Source organism: Haemorhous mexicanus, chromosome 20 (genome assembly GCF_027477595.1).
Source record: "Haemorhous mexicanus isolate bHaeMex1 chromosome 20, bHaeMex1.pri, whole genome shotgun sequence".
Classification (NCBI taxonomy): Eukaryota; Metazoa; Chordata; class Aves; order Passeriformes; family Fringillidae; genus Haemorhous; species Haemorhous mexicanus.
Window position 1 is genome coordinate 10,021,819 of NC_082360.1, and position 14,537 is coordinate 10,036,355.

Here is a 14,537-nt window from a genome sequence, read left to right on the forward strand (position 1 = left end):
TTATATCATTTATTTTTCCAGCCTTGCTCACCACCATCCATTAGGGCAGCTGGCATCTCCTGCCCCGTTATCATGTGTCATTTGGTGCATAGTTCTTGTGAAGTTGGGTTTCAGATGTGGCACAGGATGTGTCCCCTTGTTTGTCCCTTGTTCCTCACACGCCGTGCAGGAGGTCGGAGCTCACTTCAGGAAATAGCAGGTACCTTTCAGGGCATCAGAAATGTTGTGTAGGAGGGGAAAAAATACTGCTTGTAAGCTTTTTTGTCTCTTAAATCTTTGCTGGTTGGAACTGGGAACCTGCAAACAGAAGGAGTTGGTGGCTGTGGTGGGCAGGAGAGGCCCAAAGCAGGGAGAGGAAGAAGCATCTGACAACAGAGTCACTTCCAGGCAGGCAAGGGGAAGTGTGACAGAACCAGGCTGAAACAAGAAGTTGAAAGTTTTCATCTGTGCTGAAAAAATGTGGATTGGTGTTTTTGATACCTCCAAAGGTTTGAGCTTTTCTGTTTCAGGTTCTGTGCTGCTTTAGTGTGAGGGTCTGGGCTCACACCAGGGGATGGTGAGCTCTGTGCACAGAGCAGGGAGACAAAACAATTCCTGCTCCAGCTGGGCACCAAGGACAAATGATCCCAATCTCAGGCCAGGAGCACAAACCCCGTGGGCTGGAGAGAGAAAAACAAGCAGGGTGGGACTGGCTGGGCCAAAGCTGGGCTGGGACAATGAACTGCAAGGTGCAAATGGAGCAGAGCTGATCCCAGGGAGAGACCCCGTGCCTGGCCGTGCATTTTGGGGCCATTTTGGGTCATCTTGGGGGCAGCCCTGGCTGGGCTCTGGTGCTGCCCAAGGTGGATCCATGGAGGAGATCCTTGGAATCAATCCCTGCTTTGTTCTGGGACTCTGCCCAGCCTCTGCTCCAGCTCAGCCTGCACAAGGCATCATTTTCACAGGGTTTCAAAATCCCAGCACCTCTGGCTGCTCCCAGGATTTCCAGGTTTTTGTGAGGTCAGTCCTGGTGGCTGAGGAGCTGCTGGGGATGAACTCTGAGCAAAGGCAGTGTGAGGCTGGGCAGTTCTGCTTTGGGCTCATGCTGCTCCCTGGAAAGCCAGGAGGGTTTGGAACCCTGATGTCGACACCTCTCAATGTTTTCTTCAGGCCAAGCAATGCAAAGTTACCTTGGGCTGCCAGAAATGCACGAGGATTCCCCAGCCAGGTGTGTCATGGACTTGTGGAATGGTTTGGGATGGAAGGCAGCTCAAAGCTCATCCAGGGCCACCCCTGCCATGGGCAGGGACACCTTCCACAGACCTGGCTGCTCCAGCCTGGCCTTGGGCACTTCCAGGGATGGGGAGGCTGCAGCTCATGGGGGGTTTGTCCCAAATATCTCATCTAAATCTCCCCTCTTTCAGTTTTAAACATTTACCCCTTTTCCTATCACTGTCTTCCCATGTTACAAGCAACTCTCCCTGGTTTTTGCCATTCTCCTTTTGAGTCTGGACCAGTCCTGATCCAAATCCCAGTCCTGTCCCTGTCTCAATCCTGATCCCCATCCCTGTCCTGATCCCAATCCTGATCCTGATCAATCTGATCCTGATCCCTGTCCCGATCCCAGTCCCGATCCCTGTGCCGATCCCTGTCCTGATCAACCTGATCCCGCTCCCGATCCCAATCCCAGTCCTGATCCCAATCCCAGTGCCGATGCTGATCCCCATCCTATCCTGATCCTGATCCCATCCCGATCCTATCCCAATCCCATCCCAATCCCACTCCCAATCCCGATCCCAGTCCCGGTCCCTGACCCCTCATCCCGATCCCGATCCCAATCCCAATCCCATCCCGATCCCGATCCCAATCCCTGTGCTGATCCCAATCCCATCCCAATCCCAGTCCCAATCCCAATCCCATCCCGATCCCAATCCCATCCCAATCCCAATCCCAATCCCGATCCCAATCCCAGTCCCGATCCCGATCCTGATCCCGATCCCGATCCCATCCCGATCCCATCCCGATCCCTATCCCAATCCCATCCCAATCCCAATCCCGATCCCGATCTCCATCCCGATCCCGATCCCATCCCGATCCCTATCCCGATCCCATCCCGATCCCGATCCCGATCCCGATCCCGATCCCGATCCCAGTCCCGGTCCCGATCCCAGTCCCGATCCCGATCCCATCCCGATCCCGATCCCAGTCCCGATCCCAATCCCATCCCGATCCCAATCCCATCCCGATCCCGATCCCGATCCCGATCCCAGTCCCGATCCCGATCCCATCCCGATCCCGATCCCGATCCCATCCCGATCCCAATCCCATCCCGATCCCGATCCCGATCCCGATCCCAGTCCCGGTCCCTCGGCCGCCACCTGGCGGCGCCGCCCGGAGCTGCAGCAGCGCCGCGCGGTCCCGGCGCGTCAGCGGGACAGCGGCGACAGCGGCTCCGGGACTCGCCGCGCGCAGCTCCCGCCGCCTCCCCTCGGCTCCTGCAGCCCCCCGGGGCCGTTCTGCACCTCTCGGGACGGGACCCCGCCCGTCCCGAAGTGTCACCCCAAAAACAGCGGGGTTATAATCCTGGAAACCTGTTGCAGTGAATTCCCAGTATTGCTAGTGAATTCCCAATATTCCCAGTTTATTTCCTGACCATCCCCAGGAAACCTGGGCACAGCTCTCAGGCTCAGCACCGCCAGGAAGCGCAGAACTCATTTTGTTTTTGAATTGATCGGGTGTTTGCTGGTTTGTTTTGTATCGTTCCCCTTTATAGACAGCAGCAGTGCTGAGAGGGCCATGGCCCAATTTGCCAGCTTAGGTAAATATAGCCGGGCAAACCTGGCTGCACTCCACCAGGAACCTTTCCAATAGGGCAATGAGCTATTTGTGGCCAAAGGGACAGACCTGGGGACATATCAGTGACCAAGAGCCAGGGAACGTGTGTGCGTGTAGAAAGGCAAGGCTAACATTTTCTAGAGTGTAAAACTCCACACAGAAAAGCTCCAGAATAGAAACGCCTTAATAATTATCTCATCTCCAGTGCCATGTCCACTTCTGGATGCACATTTTCCGTGGAGCAGCTCCGTGCGTTCTCTCACGCACGGGAGCAGCTCCAATGAAACATCTGCTGAGCCCTCCATATCATCCTCCTCCTCCTCCTCCTCCTTCACATCCTTTCTCCGGGCTCTAGGAAGCTGCACAAGTGTCAGGCAGCTGCTCTGCTGCGACTACTGGGCAGTGCTTTCGTTCCTCGTGCTTCCCCATCTTTGATCACAGGGTGTCTCCCCGCCTCGCCTGACAGGGGAGGAGGGACTATTTTTGGTCTGTCACGATCCCGGCTTGGCCCAGGTGCCAAAAGGAGCTGGTGGCCTCTGTGTGACCGTGGTGCAGAGCAGCAGCAGGGAGGAGGCTGCCCCAGAGCCTCCCCAGCCACTGAATTTGCAGAATCAATCAAAGAATCACAGAATCCACAGAATCCATAGAATCATAGAATTCACAGAAATCACAGAATCACAGAATCACAGAATTCACAGAAATTACAGAATTCACAGAATCACAGAATCACAGAATTCACAGAATTCTCAGAATTCACTGAATCCTCAGAATTCACAGAATCCTCAGAATTCACAGAATCACAGAATTCACAGAAATCACAGAATCCCAGAATTCACTGAATCATAAAATCCCAGACTCACAGACTCACAGAATCACAGAATGCACAGAAATCACAGAATTCCCAGACTCACAGAATTCAGAGAATCACAGAATTCACAGAATCCACGGAATCCATAGAATCACAGAATCCATAGAATCACAGAATTCAGAGAATCACAGAATTCACACAATCACAGAATTCCCAGACTCCCCAGGCTGTCAGAGACCTCCAAGCCCATCGAGTCCAGCCCAGCCCCGACCCCTCACCCAAACCCTGGCCCCCAGTGCCACATCCAGGCTTTGTTAAACACACCCAGGGATGGGGACTCCACCACCTCCCCGGGCAGAACATTCCAGAACTTTATCCCCTTTCTGTAGAACACTTTTTCCTGCTCTCCAGCCTGTATTTCTCTGGGTGCAGCCTGAGGCTGTGTGCTCTGGTTGTGTCAGTGCTGCTGCAGACAGAGCCCAGCCCAGCTGAGCACAGGCACCTTTCAGGAGCTGTGAGAGTGATGGGGGCACCCCTGAGTCTCCTTTTCTGCAGGCTGAGCCCCCCCAGTCCTGCTCTGCTCTGGAGTGGCTGTGCTGGGTTCTCCAGCAGGAATTTTGGCTGGTAAATGCCTCCTTGGGGTAGCCATGCTCTGAGTGGGGCAGGAAAAATAGGAATTATGCATCCAGGCTTTCAGATCTCTGAGTGGGAATCAGAAAGAGCCCAGGGAGTGTCTCCAAGGGGAAACCTTCCCTGCCCTTACTCATGGCAAGTAAATGTGACCTCAGCAATTCCATGGGAGGCTTTCCAGAGTGTCCTGTGGTAGGATGTGAAGCGGGAAATGAAATTTGGGAAGTGTTTTGTGGCAGTTCCTGCAATTACTCACTGCACTGATTAAACTTTTCTCCCTTTTCCCACTCTGTTAGAAGGTGCTTTTTGTCTTTCCTCCCATTTTATATTTCTTTTTGCAGAAGCCCCAGGTAAAGCAGTTGTTCTTTACACCCTCCAGCAAACCCTGCTGGTACAGAAGTCCCAAACTCACAGAATTCCTTCACTATGGACCAAAAAAAAAAGGGGAGAATGGTTTGGCAAAGCTCTGGTGATGGAGTTGGGGTGGGCAGCTGCAGCAGGGAGGTGTCCCATGCGAATAGATCTGCACACAGGATGGGGCTGGAAGCTCCATCCCTGGTGAAAGGGGATGGTCCAGCTCCAGCCTCACCCCTCTGACACATCTGCACTTCCCCCAGCTGTGGGTCTGGCCCGGGGTAATTAGTGCAGTGCTAATTTTACCTGAGATGATGAAAGCAGCCTCTCCACACCAAGGGAGGACCCACGCCCTGCCCCAGCCTCCTGTTTGAGCAGAGGAACCACGGCTTTGACTCAGGGATTCGCTCCTGGGGGAGGCTTCTCCTTCCCAGGGTTATCTGAAGCGCAGCTGAGGGCAGAGCAGAGCCAGCTCAGGGATGTTTTGTGCTGGGAACCAACAGCTTTGAGGGCTGAGGTGCTGCCTCACAGAAAATTACCTGCTGCAGATTAAATTACTCCCCCAGATCTGCTTCTTCTCTTTGCTCCCCCGTGAGAGGAGCCCCTCCAGACCCCAAACAGCACAAAGATGCTTGGAAGCCTTTCATTCCTTTCTGGGCCTTCCAAAAAAGATTCAAAGTCAATTGCCATTCCAGATGAAGATTCAGAACAGACACTTGTTCAGCTTGAAGAAATTACGGTGGAGAAGGGTCGGAGGGGCAGCAGGCTGCCAGGGCTCCAGGAGTGTGAAGAGTGCAGAGCAAGCAGCTCTGTGCAGGCTGCAGGGTACAACCTGCCCTGGGCACCCTCCTGCCCTCCCTGGGGCCCAGCACAGCTGGGGTGAAGGAAAGCTGAGCTGGGAAGGTTCTGGAAAGCTGGAGGATGGATTTGTGGTTTTTTGGGGGTTTTTTGGTGTCTTTTTTTTTTTTTTTTTTTTTGTTATTTGGGTTTTGTTGTTTGTTTGATTGTTTTTTTGGTTTTTTTTACCAATTGATTGGCACTGCTGGCACTCGGTCCCCAGCTCTGGGGTCACCCCAGCAGGCTAGAGGAACAAAGCCAGCCCGTGGTTCCCTGCTCTGGTCTGTTCTGCACAGGTTTTTTGTGTCACCTTTGGTGGCAGAGAGCACAAGCACCTTCCAGTGCTGTCCCAGGTGACGTGGTCAGCCCCTGCTCATTCTCTTTCTCTCTTTGTGTGTCCCTCTGACTGTCCCTGCATGTGGCCCCTGCCCTTTGTCACACCAAGACAGTGCCAGGCTGGGTGCTGGGTGTCCCCTCTGCCTGCACAGGTGACCCCAGGAGGCATTTGAAAATGAAAATCAATGCAATGAAAATGCAATAGCCATGAGAGCACAGCCCTGGGCAGGGGTTTGGGCTCTGAGGAGGGACAGGAACCTCTTGGATCAGCCTTGGCTTCCTTGGAGCCACAGACCTGAGGGGGGATCCTGGAGAGCTCCCAAAACTGGGGGTGGGGAGGGAGCCAGGGAGGGATCAGGGAGGGATCAGGGATGGGATCAGGGAGGGATCCAGGGAGGGATCAGGGAAAGGACTGAGGGAGGGAGCCAGGGAGGGATCAGAGAGGGATCAGGGAGGGATCAGGGAGGGATCAGGGAGGGATCCAGGGAAGGGATCCAGGGAAGGGATCCAGGGAGGGGATTCAGGAAGGGATCAGGGAGGGATCCAGGGAGGGATCCAGGGAAGGATCAGGGAAGGGATCCAGGGAGGGGATTCAGGGAAGGGATCAGGGAAGGGATCCAGGGAGGGATCCAGGGAAAGGATTGAGGGAGGGATCAGGGAAGGGATCAGGGAAGGGATCCAGGGAGGGATCCAGGGAAGGGATCCTGGGAGGGATCCTGGGAGGGATCCAGGGAAGGGATCCAGAGAAGGGATCCAGAGAAGGATTAGGGAGGGATCCAGGGAGGGATCCAGGGAAGGGATTCAGGGAAGGGATTCAGGGAAGGGACCCAGGGAGGGATCAGGGAAAGGATTGAGGGAGGGATCCAGGGAGGGATCCAGGGAGGGGATCAGGGAAGGGATCCAGAGAAGGGGTCAGGAAAGGGATTCAGGGAGGGGATTCAGGGAAAGGAGTCAAGGAAATGACCCAGGGAGGGAACCAGGGAAAGGATCCAGAGAAGGGATTCAGGGAAGGACTCAGGGAAAGGATCCAGGAAGGGAACCAGGGAAGTGATCCAGGAAAGGGATCCAGAGAAGGGAACCAGGGAAGGGATCAGGGAAGGGACCCAGAGAAGGGAACCAGGGAAGGGATCAGGGAAGGGACCCAGGATGCTCCTGCAGCTCCCATCCCACCTGTGGGGAGCAGCCCCAGCCCTGTGGACCCGCAGGAGCCCTGGGACCTGCGCTGCCACCGCAGCACCACGATGTCCCCAGGTCCCACTGCCACCAGCTGGGACATTGGTCAGCTTTCCACGCCGATTGCTCAACCTCTGGTGGGAAAAAGCACAACCTTTCCCCCTCCAGGGCCTGTCACAAGGCTGTCTAATAGGGCTTGGGCATCAGCTCAAATAAAAGCAGGGGATCAAAGCCAGCTCCTGAAGAATTAGGGAGATTACCAAGAAACTCACGGCTCACGCTGAGGCACAGCCTTTCCCAGTGTGAAAAACCAGGAGAGAGCCTCCCCCTGCCCCCATCCTTCCCCTCCTGGCACCAGCTCAGCCTGGGCCAGAGCACAGGACATCGAGTCTGGCCCAAATTCCAGTCAGGATGCCCGGGGTGGGTGGGGAATCCTCCCCCTGTGCCTAAGTCAGGGGCAGAGCTGGGCCTGGAGGCACAAAATGGCACCAGAAAAGCAAACAAGCAGCACAAGGTGGTGAGAGCAGGGCAAAGGAAGCCGTGGCCTTTACTGGCTGAGGATAATTTCCCCTCTGACGACAGATTTTTCAAGTGGCAGAGGTGTTTGAGCGGGTGGGCCTTGGAGGGCTGGTCCAAGTAATCAGCCCAAAACAATCTCAGGAAGTTTAAGCAACGCTCCTGAGCTGGGTTTGGTTGTACTCATCTGTTCAGTTTTGCTTTGGAGGGACCTTCTGAGAGGTGCCAGCTGATTTAATTGCTGCTCCTCTTTCCCAGCCCTGCAGGAGTTCTGGGAAGGGCTGAGCCCCACGTGTGCCAGGGAGCAGCCCTGGCTCTCCTGGCCAGGATCTCCTTGGCTTCCTGAGCAGGGAGAAGATGCTGGGAAGGCTCTGGGAGACTCCCAAAAAGCTGGGACTGCTCCCCACCAGCTCCAGCACCTCCAGGCCCATCCCTGGTGCACCTGGTGGAGCAATCCAGTGGTGGTTGATGGGCAGATGCAGCACAAACACCAAACCAAACACCCAAACCCTCCCAGAGCCCTGCCAGGGAGGTGGAAGCTCCCAGAGGGTGTAAAAGCCCAGGGCTGGCTCCTCAGGAAACTCCAGCCTGTTTGCTGCCGTGGTCGTCCTTGCACAATGGCCAGTGAGCTAACTCTCTGTTTTTAGCACAGTTTATTTGCTTTCCAGGAGGGAAAATAAACTCTGATATTGTCATTTATGTTGTGGCCACAGGCTCCAGGCGAATTCTGAGGCTCTGGTACAAAGGGATGGAAAGCACTGAGGACATTTGATCTCAGCTAATCTAGAGGGATAAAAAGTGTGAGAAAGAGAGGAGAGCAGTCATTTAGGTGGTGTTGGCAGAAATCAGATGCTTTCAGGTCTATAAATGCAGTTTTCACTGGAGTGGGTGCCCTGACAGGGAATAAATTACAGTGGTAATCCATGCTCAGCAGCAGAAATGCAGCAGGGAAACCTCCCAGGGTGCTGGGTGTCCCCTCTGCCTGCCACAGGTGACCTCGGGAGGTGTTTGGCCCCGAAAACGAAATTACATTAAAATGCAATATCTACCAAAGCACAGCTCAGAGCAGAGGTCTGGGCTCTGAGGAGGGCTGGGAACCTCTCGCATCAGCCTTGGCTTCTTTGGAGCCTGCAGTGGGATCTTGGAGAGCTGCCCAAAGTTGGGGCTGCCAACCCAGAGGGGAGGCACCCAAGGAAGGGAAAACCCACTCGGGGTTTGCCAGAGGCTGCCTGGGGCCCTGCTGGGAGCAGGTTCCATCCTGTGCCCACAAATCCCAGAGCACCTCCCTCAGGAGCCACCAAACCCCCGGGGAAGGCGGCGCTGCCCCAGGTGTGGCTGCAGAGAGCTCAGGAGGAGAGGGGCAGAAAGGGCAGGTGGTTTGCACTCCCTTTGCTCAGAGCAGGCAGAAACCTTCCAGCTCTTTCTGCTGCCACCCAGCTCTTGTTCTCTCCTGCCACTCCCTTTCCCATTGGAAGCTTTCCACGGCTCGGCCCGTGGTGCCACTCTCGGGTCTCTGCTTTATCCCTGCCTGCTGCAGCCAGAAAAACTCAGCCCAGCCCCTCTCCCTGAGCCTCCTGGGCTCTGCAGGGGAAATCTGGAACTTGTCTGAGCCCCACGAGGGCTTTGGGGTGAGCAGGTGACTTGGCTTGGCTGAGCAATCCCAGTTCTCGTTGCCTTTTCTCCTAAAATTGGCTCAACAATCCCAATTCTCGTTGCTTTTTCTCCTGAAAGAGAGGAATTGGAAAAGATGAGAGAGGTGGGGCTGTTCAGGCTGGAGAAGTGAAGCTTTGTGGTGACCTTGTTGTGGCTTTGCAGGGCCTGAGGGAGGTGACGGGAAAGATGGACAGGGGATGGAGGGACAGGACAAGGGGGATGGGATAAAACTGACAGAGGGCAGGGATAGATGGGATATTGGGAAAAATCCTTCCCTGTGAGGGTGGGGAGGGGCTGGGATTGAATTCCCAGAGCAGCTGTGGCTGCCCCTGGAGCCCTGGAATATCCAAGGCCAGGCTGGGCAGGGCTGGGAGGTCCCTGGGACAGTGGAAGGTGTCCCATGGCAGGGGTGGGATGGGATTTTAAGGTCCCTTTCTACCCAAATTCTGGGGTTTTATCACTCTGATCTGACTGCCCACTAAAAAACCAAAGGATGTCCTCGGGAGCCTCCTGCTCACGGGCAGGATCCATAAGCAGAGGTTCTAAAACCAGAAGAGGTTTTAAACTTGGTTTAAAAAAAAATCCCAAGGTTTTAAACCTGGTTTAAAAAAACCCAGATGTTTTAAACTTGGTTTAAGAAAAACCCAGAGGTTTTAAACCTGGTTTAAAACCACCAAGATCTCCTCACCCTGCTGTTTTCATCCTGATCTTGGAAAATTTGGCACTGAACAGCTGGAGCTGAAAGGGAGAGAAGGAAAGTGCAGCCCCACACTTGTGTGTGTGTGTGAGCTGCTGGCTCTTAACCCTTTTCCTTCCAGGAATTGTCAACATCCCCATGGCAGCTCCAGAAGTTCTCACACCTCTGGCAAGTTTTATTAACCATTGACTCCCTTTCCCTGGAGATGTCTGAAGAATGGGAGCTGTGGGAGAGCAGCAGGGAACTGGGAGATGAATGGGAAAATGTCAGCTTTGGGGATATGTCATTGTTTGGTCACTGTGATCACTCACACTAATTCCTCCTCATTAATCAGAAAATTCCTCCTCCTTAATCTGAAAATTCCTTCCAATTAATCTGAATATTCCTTCCCATTAATCTGAAAATTCTTCCTCGTTAATCTGAAGATTCCTCCTCATTAATTTGGAAATTCCTCCTCGTTAATGGGAAAATTCCTCCATGTTAATCTGAAAATTCCTCCTCATTAACCTGAAAATTCCTCCTTGTTCATCTGAAAATTCCTTCCCATTATTCTGAAAATTCCTCCTCATTAATTTGAAAATTCCTTCCCATTAATGTGAAAATTCCTCCATGTTCATCTGAAAATTCCTCCTCATGAACCTGAAAATTCCTCCTTTTTCATCTGAAAATTCCTTCCCATTAATGTGAAAATTCCTCCATGTTCATCTGAAAATTCCTCCTCATGAACCTGAAAATTCTTCCTCATTAATTTGAAAACTCCTTCCCATTAATCTGAAAATTCCTCCTTGTTAATCAGCAAATTCCTTTCTGTTAATCTGCAAATTCCTTCCCATTAATCTGAATATTTTTCCTCATTAATCTGAATATTCCTCCTCGTTAATCTGAAAATTCCTCTTTGTTAATCTGCAAATTCCTCCTCATTAACCTGAAAATTCCTCCTTGTTAATCTGAAAATTCGTTTTTGTTAATCTGCAAATTCCTTCCCATTAATCTGAATATTCTTCCTCATTAATCTGAACATTCCTCCTCGTTAATCTGAACATTCCTGCTCATTAATGTGGCCATTCCTCCTCGTTAATCTGAACATTCCTGCTCATTAATGTGGCCATTCCTCCTCGTTAATCTGAACATTCCTGCTCATTAATGTGGCCATTCCTCCTCGTTAATCTGAACATTCCTGCTCATTAATGTGAACATTCCTGCTCATTAATGTGACCATTCCTCCTCGTTAATCTGGAGCCACCTCCCCACTGCTGTCTTTGAGCACAAACCTCACTGACGGCTTGAGAAGGGAAAATCTGGAATATTGCTGTGCCCCAGCCAGTGCCAGATGTGCCTGACATTCCGTGCATTCCTGGAAGATTACCCTCATCCTGGGTCCCTGCACGGAGCTGGAGCTGTCAGGAGAAATCAGGAGCCTGGAGAAATCAGGGAATGTGCCAGGAGCACATGAAATACCAGAGGAACATTTCCTGCACATTGGAGGCCTTTGAGCCCTCTCGGAGAGCTCCGAGCTCCCTTTCCACCAACCCCACCTTTTATTGGGTCTGAAAGTTCAGCTGGGAGCTAAAGATGCTTTAAATGAGGCACCTTCATTTGGTGAGAAGTGAGCCACATGGAATCTAGCCTCGGGAAGGAGTTTTCCTTGGCAGAATTTGTGGGTTGCTGTTGGATTGGGAGCTGGACACAGCTCCTGCTAGAAGTAGATTTCTGTTTGGAATTTGGTAATTCAGGATTTCTTCACCTTGCTCCCCATATTCCCCTCTTGCAAAATATATATATGAAAGTAAATATATTTTCATATATATATTTTCATATATATATGAAAATAAATTTATTTTTTTCCAAAACACAGTGACTGCCTGGTGATTTGCCTTTAGGATAAACCCAGCTAAGGCAGCCTGAGGTCTTAAATGAAGATTTTGGACACAAAATAGACACTTAAAAATGTGGTTGGGGGGTGTGAGTTCCACTCCTCTCAGGTACATAAAGCCTAAATTCAATTTCCCCTGTCCAATTCATCCCTCCCATGGACAAACTCACTTTTTTTCCCAGCAGAACTGCACATCTGTAGATCCCATTTGCTTGCAAATCTGCTTATTTGCTCTCTCAAGTCTTATCAAACGTGCAAGCTTCTCCCAGTGGAATTTCCCCTGGATTTGCCCATTCCCTCTGTTACCAAGGTGGGTTCATTTTCCCTTGGAGATCCCAGCCTTAGCCCTATAAAGATCCAGTTCATGCCTAAACCCCAGGAGGTTACTGGGAATGGGGAAACCACCTTTTCCTGAGGAATTTTTTCCAGTTGACTTCATGGTTAGGGAAGAAAGGCAAACTCATGCCAGTTTACATGCGTGGAAATGGTGAGACCCAAAAACAAAAAAGCCCAGCGTGTTATTTATGGCATTTCTTCTCCTCTTGTGGAAAGCTTTGGTTCCCCCAGCCCGTGTTTTCTTTGCAAGTACAATACAATTAAGCCATTTTCAGCTGGCAATAAAATCCTTGAGAACCAAAGCAGATTTGGCCACTTGAGGAGATGAGGACTAATGCAATCTGATAATTAGGTCCTTTCAGCGCCAAGACAGAAAAAGCAATTTAATAACGTCTCCCCTGGAGTGAGACAGGGCCTGAAGCCTCTGGTCCAAGGTCTGGGCCTGCAACACAACTCCCAAATTTCCTTCCAGGGGCAATCTGCAGGCTGAGGGACAGGGGTGGCTGTGGGGACAAGCGAGGGGAGATCTGTGACAGAAAAAGGGGAGAAAAATTCTCCAAGGTTCTTCCTTCCCTGAGCCCTTCCTCTCCCTCAGTACCAATTTTTTGCTGCACATAAAGGGTCTTGCCTTGAAAATCTCTCAGCCCGTGACCATTTCACGTGGCTTTTCTAATATTTCAGTGAGAGATCTCTGAGGTCAGACTGGAAAACCATTCATGGAGAGAAGGAAAAGGAACCCCTGGCTCAGCGCTGAGGGTTAAGTTTTCAGCTGTCTCACCCTCTTTGTCCTGGCTTGTTACAACAGGAAAGGGTTTTTTAGAAACTTCTCTCGTAACTTCAGCTTCCCTGTTTGGAAGTTTGGAAGGCAGGCAGCTCCGTTATGGTTTTCATTATCTGTGCAATAGGTTTAGAATCGATATTTCATTCAAAGAAGAGCTCTCTGGGCAGAGCTGCCCCGACTCTGAGAAAAGCTGTGAAGCAGTGGTGATGGATCTGCTCTGCCCTGCCTCCTGTGAAATGCTGAATGGCTGAGTAAGCCTTACTCATCTGGGCAGATAAATCTGTAGTAGGGCTGGATTTTGTATCATGAGTAAAGGCTGAGTAAGAGGCTGCAAAGCTGTGCTGCAATCTGGAATATCTCCGAGGTTTTGCACAGGGAATTGCTGCACCCACCCCTCAGCAGAGCATCTCTGAGCAGGAGTGGGTCACAGCTCTTTATTTCACTGACACGTGGATGGGCAAATGTTGGAGCTCTAGTTCCAGCTCCTGGTATTCCAACGGGCAAATACAAATTGTTGCTGCTGTAGCAGTTTATGGGAAGTACACAAAGAGAAACATGAGGGATATTTTTTCTCTGATACAGGTACATGAACTGTGCCCCTGTCTTTCAAATCCTGTGGATTTAATGATCTTCCTCTACCAAATGGATAAATAAATTGCAGTCATCCCCTTTGTAGATTTCACTTCCCAGACCCATCACCCATAAGTTTTGGACTTCTCTTCCCCCTTCAGACGAACAGACCCACCCAAGAACAACTCACAACCAGCGCGGTTGCCCAACTCTCCAGATTGCCCAAGTCGCAGAAGCGCTTGTCCCAGCTTCCCCCTCCCCAGCGCGACAATTCTGCTCCTCCTGCGCTCACAAATGTGGCGCTGGTGAACCAGCTGCCCCCGGCCGTTGTGTTTATTGCTGCAACAATGCGGCACTTCCTCACTGGGGCTGCGGGAGCTCGGCAAACACCGGCGGTGCCAGGCGCGGCAGTTGGTGCGATGGAGCAGCAGCAGCGCGGGGAGCCTGTTCCTGGAGCCTCTGCCAGGCCAGGAGAGAGCATTTGGGCAAAGCTGTTCCACCCAGAGCTCATGGCAGACTTGGAAACTTAGCAAACAAATCAGGAGGAGGAGAGTGTAAGCAACGAGGAGCGACTGCAGGGCGCTGGCATTGCTGTGGAGAGTAAGGAATCATCTTTACAGCCTGCTCTGGACATTGTGAGGAGCTCTCTGGAGGCCGAGCCGCTCGGAGCAGTCCATCCCTCAGCAGCTCCCGGCTGACCTGCTGCTGGCCGCCGCTGCCTTTCCCGGGAGCATCCCCAGCTCTCGTTTTTGGGTGTTTCAGGGGCTGCTGTCGCAGTGCTGGGGACAATTCAAGGTGTTTGTGGTGATTCCTAAAGCCTGGGGGCTCTGCCTCCCTGCCTTCAGCAGTCACCTTGTTTTTCCAGCACACCACGGGCTCCCCCGTGATTTCAGCTGCTGTCCCTCCCCAGGGCAGGGACAGTGTCCTGCTGCGGACACCTGCCCTGGAACCCAACACCCCTGCACTGTCCAGCAGAGCCGGGGCTTGGCAAACTTCAGGTTGTGCTTACAAGGCTGTTTTTGTTCCTGCAAGGCTCCCGGCCAGGCATTTCATCCTTATTTTCTTTGTCTTAGGCCACGTCCACTGTAGGGAGGACAAGCTGTTAAAAATCATTTGGATTTCTGCATATTTCAACCCTGGCCAGCCTGACCGAGCTGCC